The sequence below is a fragment of the Netta rufina genome, assembly GCF_964035555.1.
Source record: "Netta rufina genome assembly, chromosome: 1".
Classification (NCBI taxonomy): domain Eukaryota; kingdom Metazoa; phylum Chordata; class Aves; order Anseriformes; family Anatidae; genus Netta; species Netta rufina.
The window spans coordinates 82,611,426-82,626,958 of NC_140123.1; positions in this window are offsets into that span (position 1 = coordinate 82,611,426).

The following is a 15,533-nucleotide window of genomic DNA, read 5'->3' on the forward strand; positions in this document are numbered from 1 at the left end:
AGTTCCTCTCCTGTACTCCATCCTAAGTCAAATGCTAGTTCAATGCAAGTTATTTGCATGAGCTTTTACAGCTGTGCAGTGTAGTTGAAGACATTAATGCTGCAGCCAGATTGGGAGTCCAGGTTTGGTGAGCTTTATTCATCATAGGTACAGGGGAAAAAAGCTAAAAAGTGAATATAGCTGATTAAGAAGGGAAAATCATGAAACCAAATTTGTTATATAATGAGGTAAAATAGCAAGAAAAGAATCCAGGAAACGAGTGATCATAAGGGTTTTAAAAATGATTTTTATTATTAATTGCAAACTAATAAGCAAATAATAAAAATTTGTCCCTTAAATGAAGGCCTACTTCTAGATCAAAAGGGTGCTTTGAAATGCAAAACAAATCTCTTCTGCCATAGATTTCCATATACAAACAGATGCTAATTTGATAAGCATTCAGTTAACTTTTGCTGACCTGAACTTATCATCAGCTTAGATAAAAATAATGATTGTTGGTGGCCTTAGAAAGCTGTGAAATACATAGGCTGTAGCCGCAGGGAAGAAAACTGAAATGGCTTCGTCATATCGACAAATAAGAACTTGCAGTGAAGAGAAGTGGTTCAGCAGCTATATGTGGGCCTAGGGCTTGAAAGCCTCCAGCTGGGCAGTCTGTGGTGCTGCACAAACCCTGTGTGACCTTGAAGGTCTGTTCTAACCTTGATGATTCCATGGTTCTATGTTTCTATGACCTGGAACAGAGGGAGGTAGAAAAGAGAGAGGTAGACCAGTGGAGCTCACTAGGCCCTACGGTGAGGACCTTGCTTGCCCTGAGGTGGAACCCTCATGCTGAGGCTAGGGGTTGAGGGTGAAGCAGGAGGCACTTCTTGACTGCACTGGTGAGGGAGAGGTGGTGGAGTCCCCATCCTTGGAGATAGCTGCCCTGGGCAGTCTGCTCTGGGTGTCCCTGCTTGGGCAGGGTTTGGAGCAGGTGGCCTCCAGAGCTCCTTGCCAGCCCCAGCCATGCTGAGAAGCACACCACTCCTCTCACCTCAGAGGCTCAATCAAGCAGTTGGCTTCAGTGGGGAAGCTTTAAATTGAGCATCCCACAAAATGCAGCAGTGGTTACATCCACGTTTTTAAATGCTGTCTACACAGGTAGGAACAGGATATGTTCCTAGGAAAACACTCTGGACACAATCCAATGACTATCCGATGACCTACTGTCCAGACTGTTTGTATAAAACCATAGGTGAATTTGAGGTCTTGGCTCAAGGACAGAGCCAGGATGTTTTCTGGAATGTTTTAAATTCAGTGTGGTTTTTGGTTGTTGCTTGCTTTTTAATCTTTGCTGTATTTGTTTTGGAGCATACAGAGTTTGGTATCCAGGGCCTTTACTTCTAATATCACACAGCAGCGTGTGTGGGGAAGCTTCCTCTAAAGATACGTATGGGCCACATAAGAATGAGCTTGTTGGAATGTTGAAAAGATATTGTGATTTAAAATAAAAGGATTGCTATTATTTTAAAGAATAAAAGGTCTTTAATATTTGATTAGCCATTTTGCTTTTTTCCAATGTCCGCTGAGATACTTTTTCTACCTTTAAAATACCATAAATTAAACTTTGTTCACAGCTTAGAGAAGGTTTTGCTTTGGATATGGAATATATGAACAAAGGAGCTTTGAGATGGGCTTCAGCTACTCTAAATGTTTGACCTTGATGTATCAGTGAGACGAAATTGTGGCAAGTTCAGTGCTGATAAAAACTTGCTGTTCTCCAGCCATAAGGAAAACCATCTGTCTTAAGAACAGCCTAAATAATTAACCAGTCAGGCATCTGAAATTAGAAATTTCTGCTGGTGCATCCCAGGCTTTGGAATGCTTTGCTGTGAAATCCGACAGTGCAGTAAGCCAATTATACCTGCTATCAGAGGATTGTAGGTCCAAATCAAACCGAACCTGTGAAGTAAGCCCTGACTATGATGCTCACATGAAAGTTTAACCAAATTATGCATGAGTAGTAGGACTGTTATCAATTTGAAAATAAAAAGGGCTCCTTTCTTCCATCCATGCTCAGGGATGATCTGGTTACACTGAAGTCAGTGGGAAACATTCAGTCCCTACATGAAGTGCAATGTAAAGTAATGGTGGAATAAGGTGACTAACAGACTAAAGAACAGTGACAAAATGGGACCTATAAAGGCAGGAAAACACTTTTCTTTCCTGCTTCCTCTATCTGCAGACTGAAGCGGAGGTTTTTCCTTGCTTTAGTTAAACAGTTTGGCAAAACCCCTTACTTTGCATGCTATAAAACATTGGTTTGTACTTCTAAGCACATTTGTAAAAGTTATTTAATCTTGAAGCATGAGGATGAAGCAATCAAAGCAGTTTTCTCTGCTTTGGACTCTAGCAAGTTTTCAGGGCTACTGGTCTTCTGAACAGGGTGCTGCAACAAGAGAAGAATTCAGGGATTCACCCGCACCTGGCTTGAGTCACTTGCTTTAGGCATTTGGATAGTCATCTTCTCCTCCCTCTGCAGCCAATAGAGAAAGAGATGCCACCATAGATAAGCCATCTGAGGAGCAATCATGTGGGAATGCTTCTCACCCAACATACTATAGATGCACCCTGAATACACAGCCCAGGTGCAGCCTGCTCTGCTGTGATGCTGAAAAAAAGAATACATTAACAAATGTGACTGCTCACAGCACCCAGACCAGTAGTATGTAGTATAATGGGATAAAATACTACCCACTAAAACTATACAAACAACTTGGAACCAATGAGTATTAGCCTGTCTTATTTCTTCTGTGGTCTGTGGCGTGTGAATGAATAGATGTTCACATAAATAATCACTGGTTTGTGCCTGATTGCCTTACTCAAAAGGTCTTCATTCATGCACACCACATTCCTCTACAGAACATTTTAGAACATGTTCTAAAAATGGTAAGTATCTGAATCATTCCTGATTTGAAATACTTCTGTCTAGCAAAAGAATATTAAATTTTATATATGTCATTAAGACCACTGAAACACGATGATGAGCAACTTAAAATTGCTAGGTATCTGGCATTATCAGTCTCTTTTATTCTTAAGGTAAAAAATGCAACAAAATGACCCAGAAAAGTAGACAATAATGCTTAAAAATATTGGTGATGAAGGTAGTGGTTTAGAAATCAACATAGCTAGGATAGATTTAGAAATAAATGAAATGTATGCCTAAAGACAAGGACTCTTTGTTAAAAGTGTGGCATCAAATGGCCACTCTCCACATTCTACAACTCTGTTGTAGTTGTGAATAGTTGGGTTATTGTCTACAGAACAGCGCACAAGCCTTTTAGCCATCTTTCTGCAAAGATCATGACTGTGAAAGGGAAAGCCACTCAGAAATACATCTTCCCTGCCAACACGGATTACCACTACCACATTCATTACAAGTTTGACACTGAATTCACAACCTGTATTTCTTCTACCTCCTGCCTTTTCCAGCAACGCCTCCACCTCCCCATCTTGACTTCATCATCTCACTAACAAATCCTGAACCACTTCACAGAGTTATTAGTATCTGACTGGCTTTGTTTAGTCAGTAAAAACACTTTTTTTTTTTTTTTTTTAATAAAAAAGTGAGAATTTATCAGCAACCCCTGAAGTCAGGGAGGAAGGAAAGGAGAGGGAAGGCATCTGTGTGTTTTGATTTTTAGGAGTTTTACTTGTCGACCTTTCTGTTCTTTATATCTCTGTAAAAGATATGACTGTGAGGATATTTTTTTGACAGAGTGTTTACAGAATTATGACTCCCTGACTAAATATGCTTAGTTTGCCAGATGTGGCATCTATTTGAACAGCTGCACTTCCGATTGGGGTTTATCAGCAGCTTATATATACCAGTATATATATTTTAATACTATACATTCCTTAATGCTTTACCTCCCTAGAGAATATTTGGGATGCTAGAGTAAAAACTGGATTTGTCTTGAAAGGTTATTTGCTTTAGGAAGAAGGAGATTTTGCAGTGAATAAGCATTAGATGCATCATATAAAGATTTGGTCAAGATTCTGGGAAGTGACCGTTGAATCCGGAGAAGTTTCTAAGGTTTTCATTCTAAAGGATTTACTTTTCCAACACAACACAGCAGAAAATCAGGGCCTTTAAAAAGAGTCAACTTGCACACCAGAAACTTTCCTTACTACATATTCACTTTTCTGTTTATATCTGTGAATGTCTGGGATTTACTACTCCCTGAAAGGAAAATGAAAAAGGATGGAAAACCTGAGAAAGGTTGCCAATAAGGGCACTGACCATATTGTTACCATCAGCTTCCTGGACAGCTGAAATAACAGCAGCCTGTTTTAACGCTCTTGAACCAGTTTCTCCGGGTTGATTACACTTCACAGTAAAGACTGCAATGCAACCACCACCAAAAACAGCAGCACCTTAACTTTGATGCAGAATAGCTATGGTAGATGTTGAGAAAATCTCCTTATCCACCCAGACTTGGTTTGGCTTCTAGGAGAACCACTGAGATGAGAGTCCATACAATAGAGTAGTTCTACCATTAACAACTGACACTACGTTTTACAAGGTCTGAATTAAACTCTCAGCTCAGAGAACTGTAATACAGGAGCAATAATGTTTTGCCGATCCTTTTATTGCCGTATTTGGACTGTAAATTCTCCAGGGAGAAAGGCTTTCTTCCAATGTGAGGGTGTAACTCAGTTTGGAGAGTGGGCCCTCCAGGTAATGGAGCAAGGATGGTTTGAGAGTGGTGTGCACTGGAAAGAGAGGCTTCTGGAAAAGAGATGCTACCTCTTAAACATGTTCTCTGTCACATAGTCCAAACCCAAACAGCAGTTACACATTTTGAAAACTGATTCAGTCAATAAGTCAGCAAGAGTGCAGGCAAAGCTGGAAAAAGAGGTTGCAAACAGCAGGGAAATCAAATTGCTGGGATGAAAAAGGACTAGCAGCAGGAGGGATGCAAATGGTTGGTACCAAAAAAAAAAATTAAAATTAAAATTAAAAAAAAATGAAGTGTGGCTTGGGAAAAGGAGAAGAAAGGAAAAAGATCTGAGAACAAACAGTGCATCACACAAACCAGCTTGGCAAGTGACTGAAGTTTGTATAGGAAAATCAAGATAGCTCCACTGATTTCTAAATAACGATTCAAGATGCTCAGATGAACAAAAGATAATAAGGTGAATTAGGTATCAAAGAGCTACAGACAGAAGCAGGACTGGAAGAGCATATGGCACATGAAAAGCCAAGATGGTGGAGAGAAAATAAATGGGAGAGCATTAAAGAAGGAGGTCTCCAGTCAGTAAACATGTGAAATGGTGATTGTGCAGAAGAAAGGAGAATGGACCTGAAAAGACACGATATTCAAAGGAGAAATGGGAGAGATGACTGGGGCTTGGAACTGCAGAAGGTGTATAAGGATTAAAGAAAGGTCATACAGATTTCCATTGCTTTTCCTTCATGCAGAGGTACCTCATCTTATTTTGTCTTTTCACCTCCCTCTTGTTAGCTAGCACTTTTGTATTTACACCACAGGTGTGTGACTTGTTTTTAACAGATGTTATTTCAAGCAGCTTGAAACATGACCTTAGGTTTTATAGCAACCTTTTACCAAACCAACACCTCTTCTCAAGCAATTTCCAGTTCAATCCTGCCATGACCAAAATGCTGCATGATAACATCTTTGCAAATCCTACAGAAGAAGCACAGGGCCAAAACAATATGTATGCATCTTATTGCTTCTCAGTTTATGTTTTCTTAAAGTCAGTTTAATCCCACATATTTAGTTGTGTAAGCAAGTAATTTTAGAAAATTAAGTAGGAATTTCCCTGTGTGTTTATGACATGCCCATAATGATAGATTTTTGTTTGCAGTTGAATATTTCCCTGAAGTGTTTACTGATTAAACATTCAAGGCACTCAGGAAATGTGATTGTGGGCTTGACTGCAAGCTAGATGAAGAGAGAAAATGTCATTGATTTAGTGGGTTTCTAGGATTGATAAAAACAGTCCAGAGTCTGGATTGTGAATAAATGTGTACATGTCTGTATTACTTTTGAAGTGGGAACTCTTGCTTTCATGGACAGCAACATTTACAAGACATCTAACTTCTAAACAACTTATAAATAGAACTCTGAACAGCTGCAATCTACAGAAGGATATACTGTAAATGTGTTACTTGGGGTCACCATTCAAACAGCCTGCATATAATCCAGGCAATGAAATATGCCATGCACGATGTGTTTTGTATGAACAGGACTAGTCTGTAAATAACACATTCACTGACATTTGTTTCCAGAAACCAGTCCCTAAGAGTTAGGCTTCATGAATTATTATGAAGGTAGAAATGAGGCTTACTACCAGAAGTATGCCTCAAGCTAATGCTACTAACAACATAAATTTGACTAGAAATGTTGTCTACAAGCACAAAAGCAGGGGCTCTTCCCCATCAAAAAGTATCTTTTCTGTTTTGAACAAAGCACATGCAAACTTTAAAAAAATGTAATTTTAGCTTTGCACTGTCCATGAAAGAACAATAAAACTCATTCAAAACAAAGCCACTTTGTTGCCAAGTGGTCAGTAGTTTAAACAGTCCTATATGCTTAGTAATAATAGACTTGTCAAGAAATTTAAGAAAGACACTGCCTTAGGTTCACCGTGCAAAATCATAATGACGCGGTCTCGCAACTGGCAGGAAAGATCCAGGAGTAGGAAGGTTGACCAGACTGCATTTTTGGAGGAGCTGAATACTTAAAGAGTAAGGTGCCTGCTAGTATTTCTTCTGACAGCCTTGGCTTCCCCTGCAACTCTGCTGCGGATCCTCCCTGCTTTCCCCTATGACACGTGTTTCAACACCATCAGAAAGTGCTGCCATGGATAGCTTCTCTGCAGATCAGACAGGCATGAGGCACTGATGCCATTGTTCATGCTCACTTTATAACAGGAAAAGCTTTTTTTTTTTTTTTTTTTTCTTTTTTTTTTTTCTTTTGTCTTTTAGGGCCAGGTCCTTTAATCCTGCTGAATTGTGTCAACGCAAGGCAGCACATGGGAAAGCAGAGTGGCAAGCTGTTCCTGCCCTCCTACAGGGCTGGAGCTGGGGAAGGCCTGGCTGCATTGGCTGCCCATAACGCAGAGGACAATTGGTCTCATCTTCCAGGAAAGCCCTGGGCTCCTCTTGTCATCAGCTTGCAGTGGCATAGCACAGTGATGTCAGAGTGCAATGAAATCTGTGGAAAAGGTTTCTAAAAGAATGGAGTCGGGCAACTGCATAGTTTTGTTCCAAAAAATCTGTTTAATATATAGGCTAGAGTTAAGTTATGTGGCTTTGTTTGACATAGTCAAACATGGCTATTACAGAGAGAATGCATCTTGCCTTTTCCTGAACCACTTTCATTGCAAAATCTATCATTCATCATACATTTGGTCAGAAAATGAATTAATACTCCTTCAGATTAGCTCCCACACACTTCCTAAGCAAACAGTAGAAGTTAAAGGCTGGCAGTTTGCTCCTGTTTATTGTTGCATGGGGCTATATTAGTGTGAGTATGTGATGAAGAGAAGTACAATAGTGTATACTTTAAAATAGGAATCAAGAGGGAAATATAATCCAGAAGTTTCAGTTCAGCTGCCTCTAATGTCTTTTCAAATCAATGTCTTCTGGCATTGTGTGGATTTGGCGAGACACCAACCTGAGCTCTTTAGGCATAACGAGAGCCAGTATTGTAGACTGTGACAGATGTAGACCTTTAAAACAAGGCAAAGCAGAAAAAGAAGTAAGGAAAAAGTGAGCATTCAGAACAGAGCAGCTTGTTTCTTGAATTCATCAGAGTACAAACTCAATGCCACTGTATCACTGCCTAGATCAGAAGGCAAAACTAACCACGATTTCTAATTCCCTGCAGGTGTGAACCAATAACATTCTTTCTGTCTTACAACTGAAACCCGGCACAGTAACAATTCCAACAAAACACAGGAGCCAGACCAACCTAATTTATTTCTGATGCCTGCCATTTGCTTTAAAAATAAAAGCAACCTCTTTGTCAAGTACAACTGAAAAATCGAGATGTTTCCACACCAGAAATTATAAGATTATCCGTTCCTGTACATTTGTAATTTTGCATGTCATGCTGGTAAAGCTGGACTTGAGGGCTTACGGGAAATAAAATAGCTACGTGCTCTTTTCAGGATTCATACACACACAAAGGAAGAGTCTAAATTAATAACCTTAAAAAAGAAAATACAATTGCATGCTATCATGTGAGATATTTGAAGTTATTAAATTACAAAACTGTAGAATTACCCTTCCTTTACATAGCTGAGCAATCCTACACCTTTGTTTATTAAAGCAACTGACATCTTCATTGCCTGTACTTTGGCATACAATTCATCAAACAAGTTTTTATCTTTTAACTATGTCCGGACAGAGGAAATCAACAATGGTTTGATTTTTGTATAAGAAATTATTTTGTTCTTTCTCTATGTTGAAGTCTACATTTCTCTCATTGTTTTCAGCCTAGAATTCCTGCCTTTGAAAATTCTACTCGGGCATTGTCAGCATAGTGTGGCTGCAGTTTCTATTGGAAATCCCTTTAAGTATTTGACAATGTTGCTTGTTTCTCATCTCTTTGAAGAAAGCCTTCCAGAATTTTGAAGCTGAAGCAAAAACAAAACAAAACAAAAAACAATGCAAACCCAAAGTATGTTGTGTTTGAACTTTGCATATGGTAAGCATTCCTATCGGGTTAATTTTCTGATTTTCTCGTATTTTAGGTTAACATTGACAGCACTGTATTCGTTATATTAATGCTGCAGTCAAAACCTCTAAGCAAACTTCTTGTTCTCCTTTGAAAAACTACTCAGTCATTAAAAATAGCTACACATGCCATTCTGTGTTCTGCAGAAGTTCTTTCAGTTAAAAATTAAATGTCAGAATGGTGAAAAAAAAAATGGAAAAAAAAAAAGATTTTTTAACATAGTGGTTAACTGACAGGAGAATATCATATAGAATGTCTGAGAAATTGTTCAGATAATATAGGGCAAGTATAGAAAATTCAGGTGGACTATCAAATATATTCTTCACAAGTGAAATTTACAGTTAGCTGTTGAATTAGTATTTTTTTTATAGTCACTATTGAAACAGCTTGTGTCCTCATGGGTTTACAAACTAGTAGAGGAAGAAAGTAATTAACACCACGTGTCAGAAAGACTCTAAATTATCCAAGGTGGAATAATCAGTAGCAGTTTAAGAATTAAGCATTGATCTGACTCTCCTCTCTAATTAGAAGACAGGATCATTCTCTTAAAGTTTCAACTGAGACATTTTATTAAATGCACCAGCAGGGACCAAACACCACAATCAATGACATGTTATTTGACAAACTTCTAGGTTGCAAGAACACATAAGTTTTCTGATGTTGAAGACAACAGGCTGTTTTAGGCAGAATGTTTTTATGTTAATTCCAAAAGCCATTTTGCTTAATTAGTGCAAACTATTACTTTATTGGGTTCTGGTGAATTTTGATATCAGACAACAAAACACCTTCTACTTTCATCTTTTACTTTATTAATAAGTTTAGTATCTTTTAATGTACATTTTGGAAGATTAACTACATTTCTCTGTGTTTCTCCAAATTTGGTCAATTCATTGTAGCTCTAATTGTGAAACTATTTAGGTGAGATATAGATCATTCACTTTCAATTATATTGCTGACTCTATCTTTTGATTTAATTACCTCGTATTTAAAAACACAGATTTATAATTAGATGCTACCTGGCAACATCTTAGAGGACCTGCCTGTGAATAACCATAGTTCTTCCAACTTCTTTCTGTGATGCCTTTAATAAACTCAAAAATGGTCTGGCAGCCAAGAGACTGAGATCATGGCCTTCTGAGTTGATTGGTATTATCTTACTGTATTGTTTTTCCCTTGGAAAAGTCATCTCTCTTTCCTAAGCACATGCTGTTTCTCATTTGCAATAGAAAGTGAATGGAGAAGTTTGTGCAAAAAGTTTCTGCTAAGGAGAAAACTTTTAAATCATCATTGCTCTAGCCTCTCACATGGCAATACTTATTTCATGTTAATAATATCTTGGAATAGAAGGAAATAAATTTAGCCTGTGAAGAGCAGTGTCTGGACTGGCATTCACCTGAACTGTGAATAGAGAGAAGAATACCACAATTTGGTCTGTTTTAGATATCTGATGCAGGATGAGATGAATCTGATCTTAAAAATGGCTCTGCTGACTGTGAAGGCAGTCAAGACAACCAGATCCAATATAGACTTCTGCTCTGTAGACACCTGAAAATCTCTACAATGATGATCTTCACTCACAGAGCTCACAGGAGACTCTAATGTGGAACAGCCTTCCTGCACTACTCCTTTAGTCTTTTAGGCAGGTATCTTTAGTCTCGAGATCACTTTGAGGAAGAGACCATATTGTCACTTAGAACTTATATTGCACTTGCAATCAAAAGTGTGACAGGCAAGATGGTAATACTTCTGCTAATAATCAAAAACCTGATCTAGTGAACACACACTAATACCCCTCATAGAGCTATGACAGTGTGCATGTGCTGTAATTGTAGCTAGTATGATTTGTCAATGTGTACTTGAGCTCTTTGTTCATTCTCCCTGGTCTTATATTTTGAATGCAGTTATGTACACTTCTGCCTAGAAAGTCAGATGGCCACGTAAAAGAGTATAACTTTAATCCTGCCTGCAGGGCACCAGGCAAAGACTGAAATTCTGTCTCTCTTGAAATCAGCAGTAAGTCTGTCTTTGGTGGCAACAGCTGTTCACACCTAGAGCCCCAAATCCAGTGCATAACACAGATATGATAAAAAAAAATGCACATTATCATTTACCAGCATTTCTTACAGACTGCACTTCATAGAATCACAGAATGGTTTGGGTTGGAGGGGACCTTAAAGATCACCTGGTGTCAACCCCACTGCCATAGGCAGGGACACCACCCATGTCATCAGGTTCCTCAGGGCCTTGTCCAATCTGGCCTTGAACACTTCCAGGGATGAGGCACCCACAGCTTCTCTGGGCAACCTGTTCCAGTGTCTCACCACCCTCACAGTGAAGAATTTCCTCCTAAAATGTTATCTAAACCTCCCCTCTTTTAGTTTAAAACCATTCCCCCTTGTCCTATCATTATCTGACCAAGAAAAAGTTGTTCTCCATGTTTTTTATAAGCCCTCTTTAAGTACTGAAAAGCTTCAATGAAGCCTCCTCTTCTTTAGGTTGAACATTCTCAGCTCTCTCAGCCTTTCTTCATAGGAGAGGTTCTCCAGCCCTCTGATCATCTTTGTGACCCTCCTCTGGACCCCCTCTAACAGCCCCACATCCTTCTTGTGCTGGGAACCCAGGCCTCGATGCAAGACTCCAGGTGAGGCCTCATGAGGACAGAGCAGAGGAGGACAATCACCTCCCTCAACCTGCTGGTCACTCCTCTGTTGCTGCAGTTGGCCTTCTGGGCTGCAAGTGCTCACTGCTGGTTCATGTCAAGCTTTTTGTCTACCAGAACCCCTAAGTCCTTCTTTGCAGAGCTGCTCTCAGTGAGTTCTTCCCCCAGTCTGTCCTCATGTCTGGGATTGCCCTGACCCAGGTGCAGCACCTTGCACTTGGCCTTGTTGAACCTTATTAGGTTCACATAGGCCCACTTCTCCAGCCTGTCCAGGTCCCTTTGGATGGCATCTCTTCCTTATGCTGTATCAACTGCACCACTCAGCTGGAGTCATCTGCAAAATCTCATTGAGGCATCACCACTCCAAAAGGAATTAGAAAGCATAACTAGAAGGAACAACTTTCTGAGAAACAGTATTGTACAACATGTATATAAAGTAAGTGTTACTGGTCTCTGTTGCAGGTAAAATACATTTTCCACTGCCCTTTTCTTAAAATCTATCTCTCTTTTGGTCATCTATTTTACTGCCTCCTGTGCTGGCTGTGGATGAACAAATAATTCCTATTTTAATCAATCTGTCACCCATTCTTTGTGCAGGACTCCCTTCCTTATAAACATTTTGATCTGAAAAAAATAATATTTCCCTCATATTATACAAGGCTCGGGTTACAAATTATCAAGTTATGCATACTTTCCTGTAATTTAGTTTTTAAAGGTATAAAAGCTGTCAAGAAACTTTCTCTCCCTATTATTATTTTAAGATTTCATTAGTCTGATTTCATTTTTACATCATTTCAGCTGTAGCTGCTCATCTAGATCAAAAGAAATGGGAATGTCCTTCACCACAGAGTGCTGTGACAAAAACCGTAGGGGATTTACCTGTTCAGTGTGTTATTTTGCAAACCAGGAGCTAACCTCTCACTAAAGTTACCTGCACAAAATAGGAAATGATAAAATGGTAGACAAGATGTGACTTGGCTGGATTAGGAAAACAGCATTACTGGTTTTGTGACTGTAATTATTAGGAAATGCAAGCCAGAACAGAACTGAAGGAACTAGCTTTCAGTAATAGAAAAATTACTTTATCACTGATGGAAACCAGTAGAGGACTATCCTAAGGTTGCAGCTGTAGCACACAGAGCCACCCTTAGCACTGCTTTGCTGCCCTCCCCTGAGCTTGCCATGAGCTTTACATGCAAGGAAACCAGGAATCAGAATCCATTTTTCTTCTGTGTTCTTTTTGCCTGTGAACCACAGATAGCTGGGTCTACAAGTCACCAGCTTGGAGAGGTTAAGATACTTTAACTGATGCAGCTATCAAATGTAACTTAGGTCATAGAGGAAGACTAGCATTAGCAAGCCCTCCTGATGTCAGAAGAACTATATCTAGAATATGTGACAGACAGGATGAAGAAGGTGGACAAGTCAAGAAAGCCCTTTTATTGCTGTCCGAGATAGCGATCATCTGATGTGGAGTTGGGATCACTTGATGAGCTGACTATGGATCAGCTGATGACAGGGGATGCAGACAGAGTGGGGGATGTCATCTGATAGAAGTTATAAAAAGGTTTCTCAGGGTCTATTTTCAAACTACAAAAGGGACTGGTTATAGGATGTGGCAGTTCTGAGAGATGACACATCTTAAGGAAAAGCTTGATCCCATTTTGCTGTGACATGTGATGGTTTGGGGGCAAGACTGCTGGAAAAGCAGTGTTCATCCAGCCCTTCCTTGTGTTTGGTTTGGGGAGGGAAGAAATATTAGCTGGGATTCTGGTGAATTTTATTGTATAGTCAAGAGAAACATGGAAAGAAGCTGTGTCAGGCCTGTGGCATTTGGGGAGTTAGGAAAAAAAAAATACATATTATGTGTGGGTGAGAGGCTGGACCTTGGGCTAAGGTAGAATCTACTGACAAGGAGGATGCTGGTGAGGAGGCAAAGGTGAGGAAGCTCCATGGCTGCTTCTCAGTGTTATCAAAATAATTTGTTAGTATGTCAAGCTTGAACCGCAGTTACTAAGTGTACTTGTTGCAGATAGAAATAATATGCATTTCACTCGGAAGAGAGAAGCAGCAATAAGGTTTATTGATATAGAGATTACATAGAGAACCTTAACTGTTTGTCCTGTGAATTGCATGCTCAGCTTCTTGGCATCTTGGTTGTGTTAACATTAACATTTGTGCTTCCTTATTCATTAAAAAGTCTTTGTCAATTGGTTCTTAAGGACCAATTGGAATTTTATACTTATGTAATTTTATGTATATGTATATATAGATGTAATTTTATATATATATAATATATTTATAGGCAGGCCTGATACCTTCTGGGCAGTACTTGTTCTTACTTCAGGCCTTGCAAGTACTTCCTGGGGTAAAGAGAGGGGTTGTTTTCCATATGCTTCTTCCTTTCATTGTTACCTCATTTCTGGAGTGCTACAATGAGACTCAAGATAATGCCAGTAAGCTGATCATCAATAGCAGCTCTGTGAATGCCTAGGGATAATGCTTTTCTCCACAATTCATCTCTCCATTTTTTAAATTCTCTTTGCATAGGTTTACATTTATTTTCCTTTAATTTATTTTCTGTTCCTTGTTTCACGGGTCTTACTTTATGATCTCCTCCCTGCGGCTTCTGATTTCAGTTTTCAGCTGGCACATTGTCCCAGCCCATTTCACGGCTGTAGTTAACAATGCCACGTATTAATACTTCCCATGTAGGGAGCTGCTTGGGAGGCTTACTACCTTCTTTTTCATTATATTCCATCACTTCATGTTTTATCCTGTTTTGCAACTATATAGGGTTTAAGAATTGCTGGGGCTCCTCTAATCAGTGGTTTTAGTATTGTAAAATTTACAGTAGCAGACAGTGGGAAACTATGGGTTCCTCGTTCATGTGTGGCTTGTATGCAAGCAGCTTTTGTGATGGCTGTAGAGCTCACTAAAAGATTTAATGGGGATTATGGAGGGTTTTCTTTGCTCCCTGGTGTCTATTCCCCCAGCCTAATAAGCTACTAGGCTGGTGAGAGAACGGGGCACATCTATTGGGTTGAGTCCTAAATGTAAGACAACTCCTGAGCCTGCAGCCATTTGCTTCATCCTCACTTAGCATTATTTGGTCACCACCACTTAGCCAGACTTGCCATGAGTATTTAGACCCAGTTTTGCTTGGTTGTCTGCTATATTTTTCTTGTAGATTTGCCAATTGCAATGGATCCCAGGGGTGGTTTGCATAATATGTTGCAGAGCACCACCCTGAGATCCCTCAGTTCTTTCTGTTTTAACAATGGGTACTAGCTTCTAGTACTGTTTAACACCTTTATCAATGACAATGACAGTGGGACTGAGTGCACCCCCAACTAGTTCGAGGAGACTCAACAGCCTGGACATGGAGAGCAACTTTTTGCTCAATCAGATAATGATAGGACAAGGGGGAATGGTTTCAAACTAAAAGAGGGGAGTTTTAGATTAGATGTTAGGAGGAAATTCTTCACTCAGGGAGTGGTGAGGCACTGGGAGAAGTTACCCAGAAAGGCTGTGGATGTCCATCCCTGGAGGTGTTCAAGACCAGGTTGGACAACGCCCTGGGCAACTTGATCTAGTGGGTGGCATCCCTGCCCATGGCAGCAGGGTTGGAACCAGGCGATCTTTAAGGTCCCTTCCAGCTGTTCTAAGATGAATCAATCATGATTCATATTCAGGAGGATCTGAGGGGAACGAAGTGTCATCTTTTTCTGGCTTGCTATCATCAGGACACACCCAGATGTCTCCATCCCACTCCTTAGGGGATACTATTAATTTCTTGATCTGTATGTCTTTTTTTCCAAATTTTTTTTTTCTTTTTTTCTTTTTCTTTTTCTTTTTCTTTTTCTTTTTCTTTTTCTTTTTCTTTTTCTTTTTCTTTTTCTTTTTCTTTTTCTTTTTCTTTTTTTCTTTTTCTTTTTCTTTTTCTTTTTCTTTTTCTTTTTCTTTTTCTTTTTCTTTTTCTTTTTCTTTTTCTTTTTCCTCCTTTAACTGTTCAATTCTTAAAGACAGTAAGAACTCAGTTATTTTCCTTCCTTCTCTTCCTCCCTTTATATTCTGCTCCTTTCTAGCTCTGTTCTCCCTTGCCTGATATGTAGCTTCTGAACAGG